The 16,160-nt window shown below is 41.2% G+C and overlaps 1 protein-coding gene across 4 annotated transcripts in view; it reads left to right on the top strand.

Moving 5' to 3' along the window:
* Nucleotides 1–16,160, top strand: part of LOC102110477 (fatty acyl-CoA reductase 1-like) — a 119,995-nt gene that overhangs the window by 62,238 nt on the left and 41,597 nt on the right. The window lies entirely within an intron of this gene.

The following is a 16,160-nucleotide window of genomic DNA, read 5'->3' as shown; positions in this document are numbered from 1 at the left end:
TATCAGACATCTTTGTCTCTTCAGTATTTCCTTGTGAAGTGTGCTGTGTGTATCAGCAAACATCCAGCAAGGCCCTATAAATTTCAGCAAATCACTTCAGATTTATCTTTCCCCACCTCCTATGATTGTTCTTGTCTTCTCTCCATGCCAAACTGGTGCAGAGTCACTCCATCTGGAACAGCATCCCTGAAATCTGCTGTGACCTCTGTAGAGGGGCCTGTCCTTGGGTTAGGGTTAATGAGGATTTTAGGTTGATGGAACATGGTGGTGTTAGGTCATAAGTTGGACTTGATGATCTCTAAGGTCTTTTCCAACCTAACTGATTCTCTGATTCTGTATGTGCCCTGTCCCTCACAGTGTTCAAGGCCAAGACTGAAATAATATTTTTTCTGTCTTTGAGTGTTTGAAGAACAAATGAGTTATAGAATCATAGAGTTGTAGAATCAGTTATCTTGGGAAAAAACTCTTACGATCACAGAGTCCAGCTGTTAACCCAGCACTGCCAAGTCCACCACTAAACCATGTCTTTAAGCATCACATCTTCACATCTTTTAAATACCTCCAGGAATGGTGACTCAGCCACTCCAGACCAGTTTCAATGCTTGGTAACCCTTTTGGTGAAAAAAATATTTCCTGATATCCAGTGTAACCCTTCCCTGACACAACTTGAGACCGTCTCCTTTCCATTCTGTCACTTCTTACCTGGAAGAAGAAAGCAGCTATTATGTTAAAACCTTCTTTCAGGTAGTTGTAGAGAGCTGTGGGGTACCCCCTGAGCCTTCTTTTCTCCAGGCTAAGCAACCCCAGCTCTCTAAGCCACTCCTCCTAAGACTTGTGTTCTGGACTCTTCCCGAAGGCATTTCTGACTGCAGGAAGCTGTTTCCCTTGTATTACATGGCTTCTCCTTGTACTCCTGCATGACTCTCTCCCTGAAACATCAGTCTCTGATCACTGAGAGATGCAGTTCTCTGGTGGTATCAGCATGGTTCCTGTTGATCTTGCCCCTTAAAAGCAGAACTTGCAGTACTGGAACCTCTCAGAAGGATTATGATCTAATGGTGGGATACATTGTCTTAATAAAGAGGCAGTGCTGCTGAAACCCAGACAAGCCTTGGGGATGCCATTTGTCTCCAGGTCACAAGTTCTGCCAGATGGTACAGAATTCAAACCCCAGTTTTATAACTGTCAAGGAGAGGTCACAGTGTAATGCTCCATCTTTGCTAATTGTCTTCAGTCCTTCTGCTCCTGTGGGTATTCACAGTAGTAAAGTCAACTCTTTTGATTCATCACCCACTCAGTTGTACGTTTTTCGATGCAAAAGCTTTAGTTGATGGTAAATCCCATGCGACTCATGATTGTGAGCCAGGGTCGTGAGATATGGGTCGCCAGTCCCTTTACCCACAGGGTGGTGATGTTGGGTAAGGTGGGCAGTGCTTGGGAGGCAGTGGTGCTTGGCTCTCAGGACCCCCCATTCCAACTTGAACAACGTGTGCTGTGCATTCACTAGGGCCAGCCTGGTTGACCTCTGTGTTTGGAGGGGAATATACGTCAAGCAGGTAACTGTGGCAGGGCTGTAGATCCCTCGATAGAACTGTGCTGTGGTTGCAGTACATCTCTCCAAGTGGGAGCAGGCCTGGACTGGTGCCGCACGCTGCCACCTAAGGCTCCGCGCTGGTTACAGCCCAGTGGCATCGAGTGCTGGAGACTTGTGGTAGGGTACCAGACCCCACAGTGTACTTGGCTTCGGTTCCGGCCAGTCCCGAAGGGCTGCAGCTTTCGTGCCATACAGGGCCACATCAGTGGTAGTGCACAGTTCCACCTGGGTCCGTGACGAAGTGGACCCCCAGTGGGACATCTCAAATCCGCACGCCGCGTGCCGTGATCGTGACGTTGTCAGTGTAACACCTCCATTTGGCACAATTTACTGATTGTGACGCCGGTGGGCAGGCTACCGTTACCTAACCCAGAAAAAGTGTGTGTGCTCAAAAAATAGACTGCAGTTTTCAGTTTCCTCCAGTTACACAAAGGCACACAGTAAATCACAAAGGAATTAAGAATGCTTAAATGACATAAGGTTCTAAATGAAAACCAAAAACACAGTACAATATGAAACTGTAGAAACAAGGTGGATTAGTCTGAAATTAGTAAGTCGTTGAAAGCAAAGATGCTTCTCGGTTCATTTTAAGTATGCTCATCATTCTGTGAAGAAAAATATTTTGGAGTCAAAACCTGACACATCAGTTTCCTCATCTTCCACTGGAAAGAGAAACCCAGAATTAATCACGGTAGTCCAACATCAACCAGGGACCACCTGCCTGGCAGCAGCTGCCAGCTCAGCAGAGTCTTGATCCTTGCAGGGTGTGTGTGCAGAAAATTTGCCTTGTATGAAGGGTAAAACAAGATCTTTTTGTGCACCTCAGCTTTCTCTGTGCCTACCTTCTCAGCTGCAGCAGTAAGGGGATTAATGGTTTCTGTCTTCATGTCATTCTACACACATACCTGCCACTTGCAGAGCAATCTGTAAAAGCTGCCCCTCAATTTTATCTTTACATTCTGTTTCTTGCAACTTTCCTGTGGCCAGGACTGGAACCACAATAATTCATCAGATTTCAGAAGGGATTTTTTTTCTTTGTCTGGGTTTTTTTCCCCTTAGAATCACTTCATGATGTCAAGTAGATCATGATCTAAACAGTAGCACCTCCAGGAGAGAATACAGAGCCTCAAATAGAAGCATTCCAGAAAAATTCCTATAGCCGATTGTATGCTAATCCATGTGCAGCTCATGCAGTAAAGTTTAAAAATCCCTGGAAACAAAGGAGAATTTTCTCAGTTTTACGTTAAGATATCTAACAAGAGATATGCATATGTTAAAATATTAACATTCAGTTATTCTACTAAATCTGTAAAGATTTTGTGGTTAATAGTGTGCTGCTCTTTGAGAACTCTGATATAAGAGACCTCGTTTTGTACAAGGAATGTTTTGGATGAGCTTTCTATGCACCCAGCAAAAAATTGTGCTCTGCAGCCCAATTAACACATACATATTTGTACAGACACAAATGCACATATGTGCATAAGGGCACTTTCTTTCAAACTAGTAATTTTTAGTTAGTTTTGGTTATCCCAAGGAATTTGTGTATTAGTGAAGATTCTGCAGTGAAGATTCTGCCAGCTGATGAAAGTTCAGCCCTTGAAGCAAATGAGCAGGCAGTACCTTGAGAATGAAGCAATTAAAAAACATCAACAATAAGATTTTCTCTTGCCAGTAACAGTGTAGAGGTTGCAGTTAAGCTGCATTTGCTGCCATCTGTAAAATGAAATGCATTTTTAGTGCTCCATAAGCAGTGATATTTTGGGACACTTACAGCCTGTAACTTCACAATATTTTTTCTTTAATGTGCAAGGGTGTCATACAGAAGAAAGTGGGAATCTCATAAGGGAGTTAGCAAACTAAAATTGCAGTTGAGTCACAGCTTTAAAGTATCTTCATAACATTGCTTGAATTTGCATTTATGCCTGCGTACTTTCTGGTTTGCAGCCAAGGCCCAGTTCCTGGAATCAGTTGAATTTTACTTGGTGCCTTCATTTAGCTTTGCTTGAGTATCTTGTGAAAGGTAGATTTCGAAGAGGTGATGGACCCAAGTAAGTAGTTTACAAGTTGTCCTTTTAATTCTTTGGCATTCTGGTGGATTTTCATTTTGTTCTGTATAATTACATGTATGAGTTTGATTTCCCTGCCAGTATTTCAACTTTAGATGATAGCGATTTAAACAGAGGGAAAAGTGTTTGGTACAGAGATGAAAATGCAGTTAATCACTCTTTGAAATCTAGGTAACCAACACTGTCTGATTCCAGCCTTGGAGCATAAGCAGGCTAGGCAGTTTCTGAGTTTGCAGACTACAAAACCCAAGAAATCATTGTTTTACTGGCACTGCTGATCATCCACCTTTATTGGTACTGCTTTTATCCACCTCTTTTCTCGTGTGATTGCATCTGAACTTGTGTGTCAAGTTGGAGATGGACATAGTATCCTAATGTTAGAATTTTTTTCATGTGACTGAAGGGAAGCTTTAGATTCTCTAATCCACAAGGTTTATGCCAATCGGAAATCTCTCCATCCAGAATTTGTGCCTTTCCAGGTCTCTTTCCTAGGAGAAAACCTTCAGCATCAGCACCACTGCTGTCTACATATCCTAAAGGAAAAAGTCAAGGAAGTGGGTGAGTGTGCATGAGGGGGGTGGAGGAGTTCAGCATGGCATTTTCAAAGAGGATGGGAAAAGAACAAAGAGCATTGAAGAGAAAAGCTCTCCTATGCAGGCTTGAGAGTTTTACATCAGTAGCAGAAATCAGAGCCATTTCCCAGCAGCAAGGCCATGGAGCAACATCATTAGAGAAGTCCTGTTGGGCATCCTTTGTAGGCCACTAATTTCTCCTGGATCCTGGTTTTGCTGAGGCACACAGGAGAGCTGAGCTTTTTAGGCAGCTGCACAGCATGCCTTGTGTTCAGTTTTGCCAAGTGACCCGTTCACCAACAAGGCCTTCAGCAAACATGTTTTTAAACAATGTTTGTCATTTTGCTGGAGCCCAGGACTTGGCTCTTGATGTGTGCGAGTTGGCACAATTCCTTTTTGGGCTGTTGTACTTCAGAACCTCTCTGGACACTGGGGGAGCGGCTCTTGTATCGCAGCTCATCTGCAGGTGTGGGTTCTCTGCTTGGAATTGGGGCTGAATGAGGACAGCTGACCTCAGACAACCTCTGAGAGCCTGCAAATTGTACTTAAGAATACAGGCTCATCTTTTTCTGGAGTGAGTTGGCAATGGAGCCATCAGCCAGTACCCAGAGACCAGAACTGCCTATTTGGTCATTCAGCACAGTGTAAAGTTAACTCATGTTTTATCCTTTGTGTCTGATTTTATTCCATTCTATCCTCAGCTGTTTCTTCCCTTTTTTTCTTAAAGAAAGCTTTTCTGTTTTCCTAAATTGAGCTCTGGCCTTCCTTACCAGTATTTTTTTTCCTCTGGCAGCAGACTGTGACTGAATGATGAAGGCTAAGACCAATTTTGTCAGAAGACCCTGTGTAGTGAGTTGAGTGGGACACCCTGCAAAGAAATAAATTTTGTTGTGAACAAAACACAGCCATTTAAGAAGAAATCCTAAAGATAGTGGGGCAGAATCTTTAAACTTCTGTTTTTACTTCCCTCTCAAACCCTGATCCCTGGCTAGTACATGGATAAAGTTGTTGAAATACTGGGGAGAAGGGGGGGAGCAGTACTCTGGTCCTTGGGGCCTCTGAGAGAGCTCCCACTTGTGACACAGGGGTGCATCTTGATATTCACAATCCAGAGCTTTTGATCTTCTGGGTGTCCCACAATTGATCCTCAAATCCATCCTCCAGAGGATCACATAACTTAAAAGTTGTATGGAGGTCACCCTTGACTGTAGTTTACTCTGGCAAACCCAACCTGCTGTTCTTATTACATTTACCAGACCTGTAAGAACTGCCAAATATATTAGGGAGATTGCTTTAAAAAATGGTGAGGTTCTGACTCGCGTCATTGAAAACACAAATCAAAATGTCTGAATTGTGCCAAGGAACCCAAGCCTGAAAATTGGGCTTTGGTAATTTTCTGGGGGCTTGTATTAGGCCTTTTGTTTTCTTTTAACGGGAGATGGGAGCGAGAGTATTATTAGTGTTGTAAATTAATTTTGCTCCTTGAAGCGAAACAGCTCTTCCATTCGTAGTTAAATGTGAACGATGGTGTGACTGTGAACAGCACAAACTGACTGCAGCCAGACTACCAGAATGAGCTGGTCTGACTCTGCAGAGGAAAACCCTGTTAATTCTGGGAACAGGGATAATTCACTGCTGCACTGTGGAATGTGGAGGTGGTTGTCCAGAGCCTGCTGTTCTGGCCTAATTTGTGTTTGATTGGAGCTGGCAAAGGGAAAGGGGTGCTAGTCCAGCTAAATATTTTTAAAATAAAGGCATCCTTTATTCACTGTATTGAAAATTTTCATTAGGCTGATTTTTGATCCTACATATGTTCAGTTACTAAAAGTTTTTACTTGTTTTCATTGAAGAAGGTTGGTGTGTCTTCAGTGGTGCATCAGTCTTGTGCTGCAGTTTGGGTCTGTTTTATCCTAAATTCAAGGAGATTGTGTCAAAGTGGGTGCCACCGAAGGGTTAACAGAAATTTGCCTTGTGTTGTTACAATCTGAATTGGGTGAATTTTGCCAAGTGTGTGTCTTACTATTTATATGATTTAGATGAGAGAGAAAATTTAGAGTGATCTCCTCATGCGTGAAGCTTTTGCGGTACTCAGTGTCTGATTACATCAAGATTTAGAAGCAGGGACTGAGCGTGGGATGTCCGGATGGGACTTCTGGGCACTGCTGCAGTAGAAATAGCAAATATGGATAACAAAAACAAGCACTGACTTGTGGCTTGTTTATAAACCAAACAAACCTTTGATACTAGCTAGCTGTGTGTATACTTTTGATCTTCATTATTTTGTGTCTTCTCATTTTTCTTGTCTTTTCTGCTGGCTGTCTCCTTGTGTTGCCATCTCATCTTAAAAGTGGGATTTCATAGCTTAGTTTAAGAACAAAGGTCTCTTACTTTGATTTTTTATCTGTAAAACATTAAAATGTGTTTTTCAGCCTTCAGTCTACTGCTGAGTTCAGCAAAACAGGAGCCTGGATCTGGCTCCAAGCTGGGCATTACTGGGATTACAGTTGTGTGTAATACTACAAGTATTTCATCTGTATATTATATAAATGTTTACAGTGAACATTCAGTATCTTCCTAGTTGGGAGGGAGAAAAAATGCCTCCCACATGGTTTTTTGGCAAAGAAAATATGGGTAAGGACAATCAAAAAGAACTTTTTCCTGGAATTACCTTGATTGCTTTGGTAGATCCCCAACCCCAGGGCCCTAAAAAGAGGGGGAAAAAAATTCCCAAACCCCAAGATACCCTTCCAAAGTAACAATTTACTTTTTAAGCTATTTTAAACTGTTTTTTGTTTTTATAATTGCAGGACTAGAGCTCTAAATTGTAGTGAAAATTTCTAGTCAATCAAATTTTTCCATTACATTGAAAATTTACCCTTTGGATGAAGCAAGAACAAGTTATTTAGGTTCTCTTTTTTGGTGAATGCATCTTGAAAAATTATGGTATCCAGAGGCCTTTGTACTTGTCTGAAGTTTATATTGTTTTATTTATTAAGGATGTATTGAAATCTTCTAACACACACACACATTGTAAGTATGGGTAATTACACCTTCACTCAAAAGTTTCATGATACTTTCTGTAACAGCTCTTAGTCTGACTTCTTTAAACCTTTTCTACAAGTACCACACTCATTATTCAGTGTTCAGGTATAAAGCAGGCTGTGAGAACACAACAATAGGGATGCAGGAGGGTAAGAAAAGGGTTTATCATTCTTCAAGGGATAAGCTTGTGTTTCAAAAGACCACATGAATATAACTGTGCCACTTCTGGCATTGCATGTGTGCCCACACCTGGGGAATTAACCACCTGAACTGTCTACCCACAAATAATTTCAGCCTTGGGAAGGGCATTTTCATACAAAGAGTGACGAAATTCTCAATGGTGGAGGAGGGAAAAACATTCTTATGGGTAGATTTCTGCCCATAACCATAACCATGGGGAGGTTGCTTGCAGAAAGGCAATAAACTGTTCAGAAAGCTGATGTGTTCCTTGTTGTGCTGTATCCATGCCTGGAGGCATGCTGTCTCCCTGATGGTTGACTCCCCGTTGGATGTGGGCAGTTCCCAAGCTGCTGCCCTTGCTTTGATCTCCAGGAAGCTAGAACTCGGTGTGTGGGTATGTTTTGCAGCAAATTTCTTTGCCAGAGGGGTAAAGAGAGCATGAAAAACTATGTATTCAATTTATTTCAGAAGCATTCAGGATTTCTACATTCTAGAGAACACTTACGGCTGGAAAAAAGGGTAAATGCTTCACCCTTTGTCAGAAGGGGCAAGAGGGACAATTCAGGCAACTGCTAACAAGGCAGTTTCACTTCTGTCCCTGAAAAAGAAAATCATGGTGTGAATTTTCTTGACATATTTCTGTGTACGTGAAGGAAAAGGAGGTGACTTGAAGGTCAGCATGGATTGGGAAAAGAGGTGACCTAATTGCAGCCTTCCAGTACCTGAAGGGAGCCTGCAAGAAAGATGGAGAGATACTGTTGACAAGGGCCTGGAGTGGCAGGACAAGGGGAAACAGTTTCAAACTGAAATAGAAAAAATTTAGGTTGGATATTGGAACGAAATTCTTCCCTTTTAGGGTTGTGAGGCCCTGGCACAGGTAGTCCAGAGAAGCTGTGGCTGCCCCTGGATCCCTGATCTTTAAAGTCACTTCCAACCTAAACTCTTCCATGATTTTACAATCTACCCTTGGTACACTTAGCTGGACCCGTCTGGTCCTGTGATAAAATGACTGAATCTATGGATGAGGGGAAAGCCATGAGTATCATTTACCTTGTGAATAGGGAAGCTTTCAGCATTGCCTCCATCAGATTGCCAAAATATAGATAAGGATGTTATAGTCAAGGTGGGGAAAAGAAACCTGTCTGGACATTCAGACTGCAAGAATTTAATGGCTCATGCTTTGCCTGGAGGTCACTTATAAGCAAAATTCCCTAAGGATTTGGCTGGGAACTTACCCTGTTTAGTACCTTAAAAAAGAAAAAATCTCTAGCTTGTAGTGCATTCTTTATGCTACAGGCTCTACTGGTAACTGGAAGTGCTGTCAATAGTAATATATAACTTAAGAAGCTGGAGAAGGGAAACAGGATCTGGATCTCTGAGCTCCTGGGTGCTGGTAGCTTTCCTCGTCTTTTCATACTTCCTTGGCTTTTACTTTCCTGCCTCTGCTGGGCAGTGTTCATTACAAGAAAGTCTCTGTGTTCCAGAGGTCACTCCCTAAACAAACCTTAGATAAGTTCTTCCAGCTGCCTCAGCATGTCCTGGTGGGGTGTTTTAAGTCACTTAAGTTTTAAGTTTAATTACTGCACTTGGTGATAGTGAAGCAAGTGTGTGGCTGGCAGCAAAGGGATTAAAACAGAGGCAGTGCCATTAACAGCACTTAAAATTCACGTTCACAGTCCCTGGTCCTCATGGGGGATTTCAACCACACAGGGAGCAGGTTAGGAAGGACAAAGCCCTTCCAGTGCCTAAAGGAGGCCCAAGAAGGACTTGAGAAGATATGACATACATCAAAACTTCATATTCTTCCTTCAGGACAACTGTTTAAGTATCTAGATTAATCAGTTACTCCTTCTGTCAAATAAATGAAAATTGTTTTTCCTCTTAATGTGCGATAAAACAGAATTCCACACTACACTGCCAGAGATACCCAGAATGTGTTTGAGAGCTCATTCATGTGGCTGCTTGTTCAAATATGCTCTTGCCAGCTGGTTTCTCTACTGAACTTAATGCTCAAGGTGCAACTCAGGTTTCCAGGTACACTATCCAAGTTACCCAAGTTTCTAAGAACATGGAGGTGGGGCTAGTAACTTCTTCCTGTAAAATGTCATTGTCACTTGGCATGTCACATTCTCTCCACATATGTGGTATCAGGAAAGTGGTGCATCTTTTTGAGATGTAAGGCCTAAACCCACAACATACCTTCTCTGAGATACCCAGGGGTTTCTTCTGTGGAAACAGCATTTGCTGTATTATTGTTGTCAAGGTAGTAGGAAAGCTGAGATAGGTTTGGGGTTTTTTGGTTGGTTGATTTTTTCAGGGTATTTTGTTTGGTTGGTTTGTTTTGGGGGGTATGTGTTTGTTTGTTTGGGGTTTTGTTTTGTTTTATTTTCCAGAAAGAGCAGGGAACAATAAATAAATGTACATGTAGCTATTCATGTCATAAAGATTGTGATGAACCATAGAAATAACCTGCAGAGAAAACCTGTATTGTAGATAGGAATTTGTAGTGGGAGACCCCTATAACATCACTGGGTGTATCCAGAAAGATAAGCAGGGAAAATACAGGCTTGCTCAAAGGACTGAGACATAAGACCTTCTTCTCCATCCTTTTTGATTCATCCATCTCCTCCATGTTGTCATCATACAGGTTCCTCAAGGACAGGATTTTCTCTGCATGGGGCTCTTGCTTTGTCCAATGAAGAAAGGACAATCGGGCTCTGATTTCTCTCTTTCCATCAATTTAAAGTTCTGGTCCTTACCATTTCATATCAGCCAGGAAAATAAATGACCATCCTTTTTTATTTCTGTGTAGAATAAATAGAAGATTTTAATCACTTCATAAACACCTGCCAAAATACTGCTTTAGCATCTCTTCCTAGCATCAAATAAGTGGTTCTTTAAATATAATCTATTTAAAGGATTTACACAAAGAAAGAATGCACAAGAGATCAAGTTATGGAATTTCAGAGGGGGGAAAAATGTGTGTATGTGCTAAAAGTACATTGTGACAAGTAGGTATGAGTCTCATTCTAATATTTTTAACCCATTAAACCTGATCCTTTAAAATACTAATGTCTCCACAAATCCTGAGTACTGATTTTGCTTGTTTCTGTTTCATGGTGAGCAGAAATACAAACTGATCAAAGGCAATGGTCTGGATTCTATTGGGATGTCCAAAGGGCATCAGGACTCTGCACTGCAGCCTGAACAAGAAAGGAATACAAAATAAATCACGTTTGCAGGAGTTCAGAATTGTTAATATAGTGCCCGTACTGTTTTGATGGAGTTTTATCAATGGAGAGTCTCTGAGCCTTTAGGGAATGGTGATTAGATTCTTCCCTGTCAGATTTTTTTATGCGCACAGTACATTGAGTGAGAGGACAGTAACCATTCTTAGCAGCATGGAGACCTTGAGCTTCCATAGGGCATGGAAGCAGTAAATCATTTTGTCAACCTTCCAAAACCTGCCCTTCAGCCCTTTCTTTTGAAGCTTGGAAGATGATCATTCTTTATGCCCTTCCCCTATCACTTCTTCCATTTCTTTCTGACACACAAGATTTGCTGCCTTGGGGCCTAGCAACCCATTTCCCCACTTTCCAGTAACCCCAGAAATCTCCGGGGAAGGTTTTGGTCAGAACATCACTCAATCATCTGCAATTCTAGCTGCGCCTTTTCCAAGTCAGCTCTGCCCCAAATCCAGTGTGCAAGCTCTAGCGCTCATATCTGTTTAATAATCTACAGATCCTTACAGCCATGATCTGCTTGGTCCCATCTTCACATAATGGAATGGTTTGGTTTGGAAGGGACCTTCAAGCACATCTTGTTCCAGCCCTCTGCCATGCTGGTAACACCTTTCACTAAACCAGGTGATCTTAAAGGCTGTCTCCCTTTAGGAAGCAGAGTCCTTTATACCATACCCCTCTGATTATCTTTGCTGCCTCTCAGCATAATACAAACCTCTTAACTCCTCAGTGTCTGTCATTTTTCCAAATGGGGTTAACTACTTAGTTGCCTTTTCTTATGTTTTCTGTGTGCCTTTCTTCCAGTTCATAACTGAAGTGCACTGTAGGAATATTAGCCATGCAGCCCCACAGATACCAACCAGAAAAATGCTCTGTGGTTTGGGATTTGTCCAGCTGGGAAGACTTCCCAGTGGAACTTATATCAGTGTCCTGATATGCTGAGCTAAGCCCACATTTGCTTGTGTCTTACTGAAGTGGTTTAGGTGGTATCTGTAGCTCCATAATGAGAAGTTGTAGTCATAAAGATGCAGATCAGTTATTGAGTTGTTCAATGGAGACTATTCTCAGCTTTTACGTCAGGCAGCTGATGTGTCTCAAAGGTTATCATTTTACTGGGAGCCTCAAAAGGGAAGGTGTTGGCCTCAGATTATTATCTTATCAAATAGGAACATATTTAATGTTGATTGCTGTGAAATATTAACCATAAATAAACAGTGGAATTTGTTGATGGACATATTCCATCTCCTGAAAGTACTGCAAATACATTCACATCCCTGGACAGAAGGTGCATGGTGCTGAGAACGGAAATGCATAAAATAAACAAACCTTTGTAATGTTCAGTATCAACTGTGTGAATTTTGCTGCAGGCTCTAAGTGAAATTACAGCATTTTGTTTCTCCAACAATTTCAGTGTTGATTAGTACCAAAAAATGATACCGCTCTTGTGCTACCCACAGATTTTTCATAATAATGTAATAACTCCAGGTAGTTTAGCTCAGGAGAGAAAGGTGAGCCCTTAGTGTTCTGCCATTCCTGTTTCAATCACATAATTGGAAAAGTTTCACCTTTACCCTTGTAATCCAAAATTATGGATGTCTAAAGGGAAAATTCACAGAGTAAGTGGTGCTCTGTGGGAATCAAAAAGGCCATTTCACAAGGGCAGATTCAGCTCCTAGCAGCATTGGTGTTTGTGCTTTCTACACAAGCAGGGCAGGTCTTGCTCCAGTTTTGAGGTTATTAGGCCTGGGTCATCACCCAGTTATTAACATAAAGCACAATCTTTAACCTCTGCTCCTGGTTGCCGTAATCGTTACTGGGTGCATGAGCTAAAGGAGTCCTGTAAAGTATGATGGAAAGACACTGGAAATGTTGTCTGCTAAACAAAAAAAACCCACAAAAACAATACCCACTTGCATGCCCATTTTTTATAACTGAAACAGCTGACGAAGGAGACTGGGTATTTAATGGGCATAAAGGGAATAGGCCCTAGAAATTTTCTCTAATGTATGAAGGATGTAGTGCTCTTAAAAATAGCCATACCAGCCTTCTACCATTAGTGGTAGAATACCCATGGTAGGTTTGGAATAGATAGAAGAACTGCAAAAATACTACAGTCTGAGTTCAGGTGAATGTCCTAGGCAGAAGGGATGCGTCCAATCAACTTCCATCAGGGAAGAAGGGAACCACCACCACCACAGTTGCCTGTATTTTTCCACGCCAAATCACAAAGAGCAAGCAGAGAAAAACAAGTGACAACAGAAGTAGAAACAGAAGCAGCGATATATCTTTGAGTCCACATAACTTCATTAAGCACTGCAAGCAAGGCTTCATTACTGTGTTTATGAAAATATCCAGCTGCCCTCTCTTTCTTTAGAGCAGTCACTTTTTTTGTTAAGAAACAAAGCTAGGAAGGTTCCAGATTAAGGCACTGTACGCAGGTCAAAGCCTGTCTGTGGGGCTGGGATCTGTTTACTCTCCTGTAGATATACTCCAGTGTGTTTGCGTCTTGTCTTCAAAGAGCATTGGGGATAGATTTTCTGCAGTCCTTGTTGTCTGTAATGCTTTAATTTTAGAAAATGTAAGTGTTCTAAAGGCTTGTAAAATCTCCCCTAAGGAACACATTCGGTTAAAAACTTGTCCACATATTCCTAAATTCTTCCTTGTTTCATTTTTGTTTTCAGAATGTGTTTATACTCTTGTAAATGGCAATGCAAAAGCCCATCTGTTTGTTAGGGGTAAATAGTAAAATTTTAGATTATCTCTAGCAGATATTTATCAACATTGTGCAGACTCAAACATGTACAAATCTGGATATCACGTTTTAAATTAATTCAAATAACTTAATTTCATTTATTCTTTAATCAGTTTGTGTTTCTCTTCTGGGAAGGCTGTTTGGGAAATACTGATTACTTTGCATGTATTAAGGAACCCTTCCCCCTATATTAGATGTATTTCTGTAGGGAAGACCACATAAAAGAAATCAAACTGATGGACCAGGAACAAAGGAAATCGTGGGCTTGACAGTCAACCTGTAGCCTTCACCAATCGTAGCTGGAAATGTTTCCTAGGAAACCAGGCTGAAAACCAAATTCTCTCATGTTAAATTTTCCATTTAACTGAGAAGCCAATTGTATGTGATATTACCTCTCCATGTGTGCCATTGTGTATTTTAAATAGCAGCGCATAACCTGAAGTAGGTGCACATGGGATATGTTTCTGTGTTCCTGTGAATCTGTACATTAGTTTTTATTCAAAGGTGGATATTTCTCCAGTAACAGTAGGAGAAAACAAATAATTCAGGTAGAAGTCCCAGCTTCTACACAAAAATACATGCTGTGAAATTACCCTTTGTGCTGGACAGAATCAGTTGCAGAAGAAAAGCACTGGTATGTAATTTGTCAAAATGAAACATTACTTTTCCTGGGAGGATCCAGATTTTAGAGAAAGTGATGGATTCCTTATTTGGAATAAGAGCGGGGGATGACTGAACAACTGTTGTAAAATCAAATGTTTTTTGTGCTAGAGCCCAAAGGTGTGGCTAAACTGAAGCTTTGCTTATATCTGTGATAAAAATTAACTTCCTGCTGAAGTGGGAATGGAAAAACAAGCACCAATAATCCTGGGGCATCGCTTCCCTGCTGCTGTTTATGGAAGTGGTAGACATTTAACCTCATCCAGTTGTGTGTTACCCATCCATCTGCACAAAATGGACTCTATGAAAAGCCCTGGAATAGGTGCTTTTGAGAGCTGTGACTCTTTCTGTCAGTGTTTTTCATGTACCATTTCAGCTGATTTAGGATCTCTCTCAAACAAGAGTTGATACAGCCACCTCTGTGCTCATCTGTGCATTGCAGAGAAGATGTGATTTTCTACCTTAGTTCCTATCCATCAATTTTTTTCCATTTACCAGTGTCTGCTTTGGCACACATCACTCACTCCTTGGTCCCTCTCAGATGTGTCCTCTGAGGACAAGTTTTACTGCTTTCCTTAGTTTAGATGAAACCCCTGGATCACCAAATGTCAATTACTGTGTTCCCTATCCATGTTAACTCTGCAGACACGTCAGGATTTCTACCTCTGGGCAGTTTTCCTCCAGATAAAAGTTAGCTCCTGATTAGAACGGGTCAAAAGCAGTTTATGATGGGTTGGAAAGGCATGGAGAGCAAAGCAGTTACTCGTATCTTCTTAGTAAGCCTGGGGCTGGAGTGATGTTCCCAGCCTGCTTGGATGCAAGAGGCATTCCACAGTTAACTTAATCTTTACCCAGGGTGGGTAGGTATTCTCTGGGGCTGGCATTCCTCTGCGTCACCCATGTGCTTCTCTCTTGGCTCTCTCTGGGGGCCTGTTCTCTCCCATCAAAGGACTGAAAAACAATGAACAATGTTAGAGGAGAGCACGTGGAACCTACAAAACGAGCAGATTTTTCCACAAGCCTGTTACCCAAGTTTTCTACTATTCACTTCAATGAATATTGCTTTACTCAAACAAAAATCCATTTACAGAGAGATAATATTCCCAATACATGTGCTGCATGTTTTTATTTTTAAGCATAAATCAGGCTTTGAGTTACTGCCAAAATTTTGATGTTAATTTGACCCTCAAAAGGCAGCTCTCAGGAAAGAAGGATGTGGTTAAGGAAGGTATATTGCCTCCTAAAGGGCTTTAAAATAGCTAGGTTTTTCTTCCACTTGTGTGACCTTGGGTAAGTCACTTCCAATATATGTGTCTGTTTCTACCTGTGAAAAATTATGTGGCTCTTCTTTATAAAAAACTTAGTGATAAAGAAGACTATGTAATAGGTATTAATGGAATATATAATAGAAAAGCTATTTGAAATCCAGAATACATGTCTGGAGACCTTTATTTACCCTTGTCTTCCTTCTACCTAATATCTAATCTGGAGGTTGAGGGTCATTTAATCAGTGTCATTCCCTGGTCACTTGATACAATTTTGAGACCATCCTCTTTGTGTGAACCCGTGGAAACACCGAGTTCCTTGGAGTGCAGGTGCTCTCTAGGAAAGCAGTCAGCTTTATGTGCTTGTCTGCAGATTGTTCAGGTACTAATAGATGTCCAAATCCCTGGCATCAGGGGAATCAGAGGAACATGAAACCAGAGTGGTGAGAGACATCTGTGCTAAAAATAAATAAACCTGAAGATAAGGTTTATTTAAGGTTTAAGGTTTATAAGATAAGCTCAGTGTCCAGTAAAGGCAGTGTTCAGTGAAAGTAATACAGCACTGAAGAAGGAAAGAGTATTTTGCTAAATAATAGCTAGATTTTAAAATTAATTATGTATGATATTTAGTCAATGAAATGAGGCTTTGAGCTGTACTAAACATTTGTGTGGCTAAAAATACATATTTTAATATATATTGAAGATAATGTTATAAATGAAACGCTTAAACTACTCCCTTCCTTCTATAAACCATAATGAGACCTGACTGGGAGGATGTAATTTGCTG

The sequence above is a fragment of the Pseudopodoces humilis genome, chromosome 5, assembly GCF_049639895.1.
Source record: "Pseudopodoces humilis isolate 2021_Gansu_Grassland_sample_001 chromosome 5, ASM4963989v1, whole genome shotgun sequence".
Taxonomy (NCBI): domain Eukaryota; kingdom Metazoa; phylum Chordata; class Aves; order Passeriformes; family Paridae; genus Pseudopodoces; species Pseudopodoces humilis.
The sequence above is the reverse complement of the archived record's forward strand: the minus strand, read 5'-3'. Positions and strand labels throughout refer to the sequence as shown.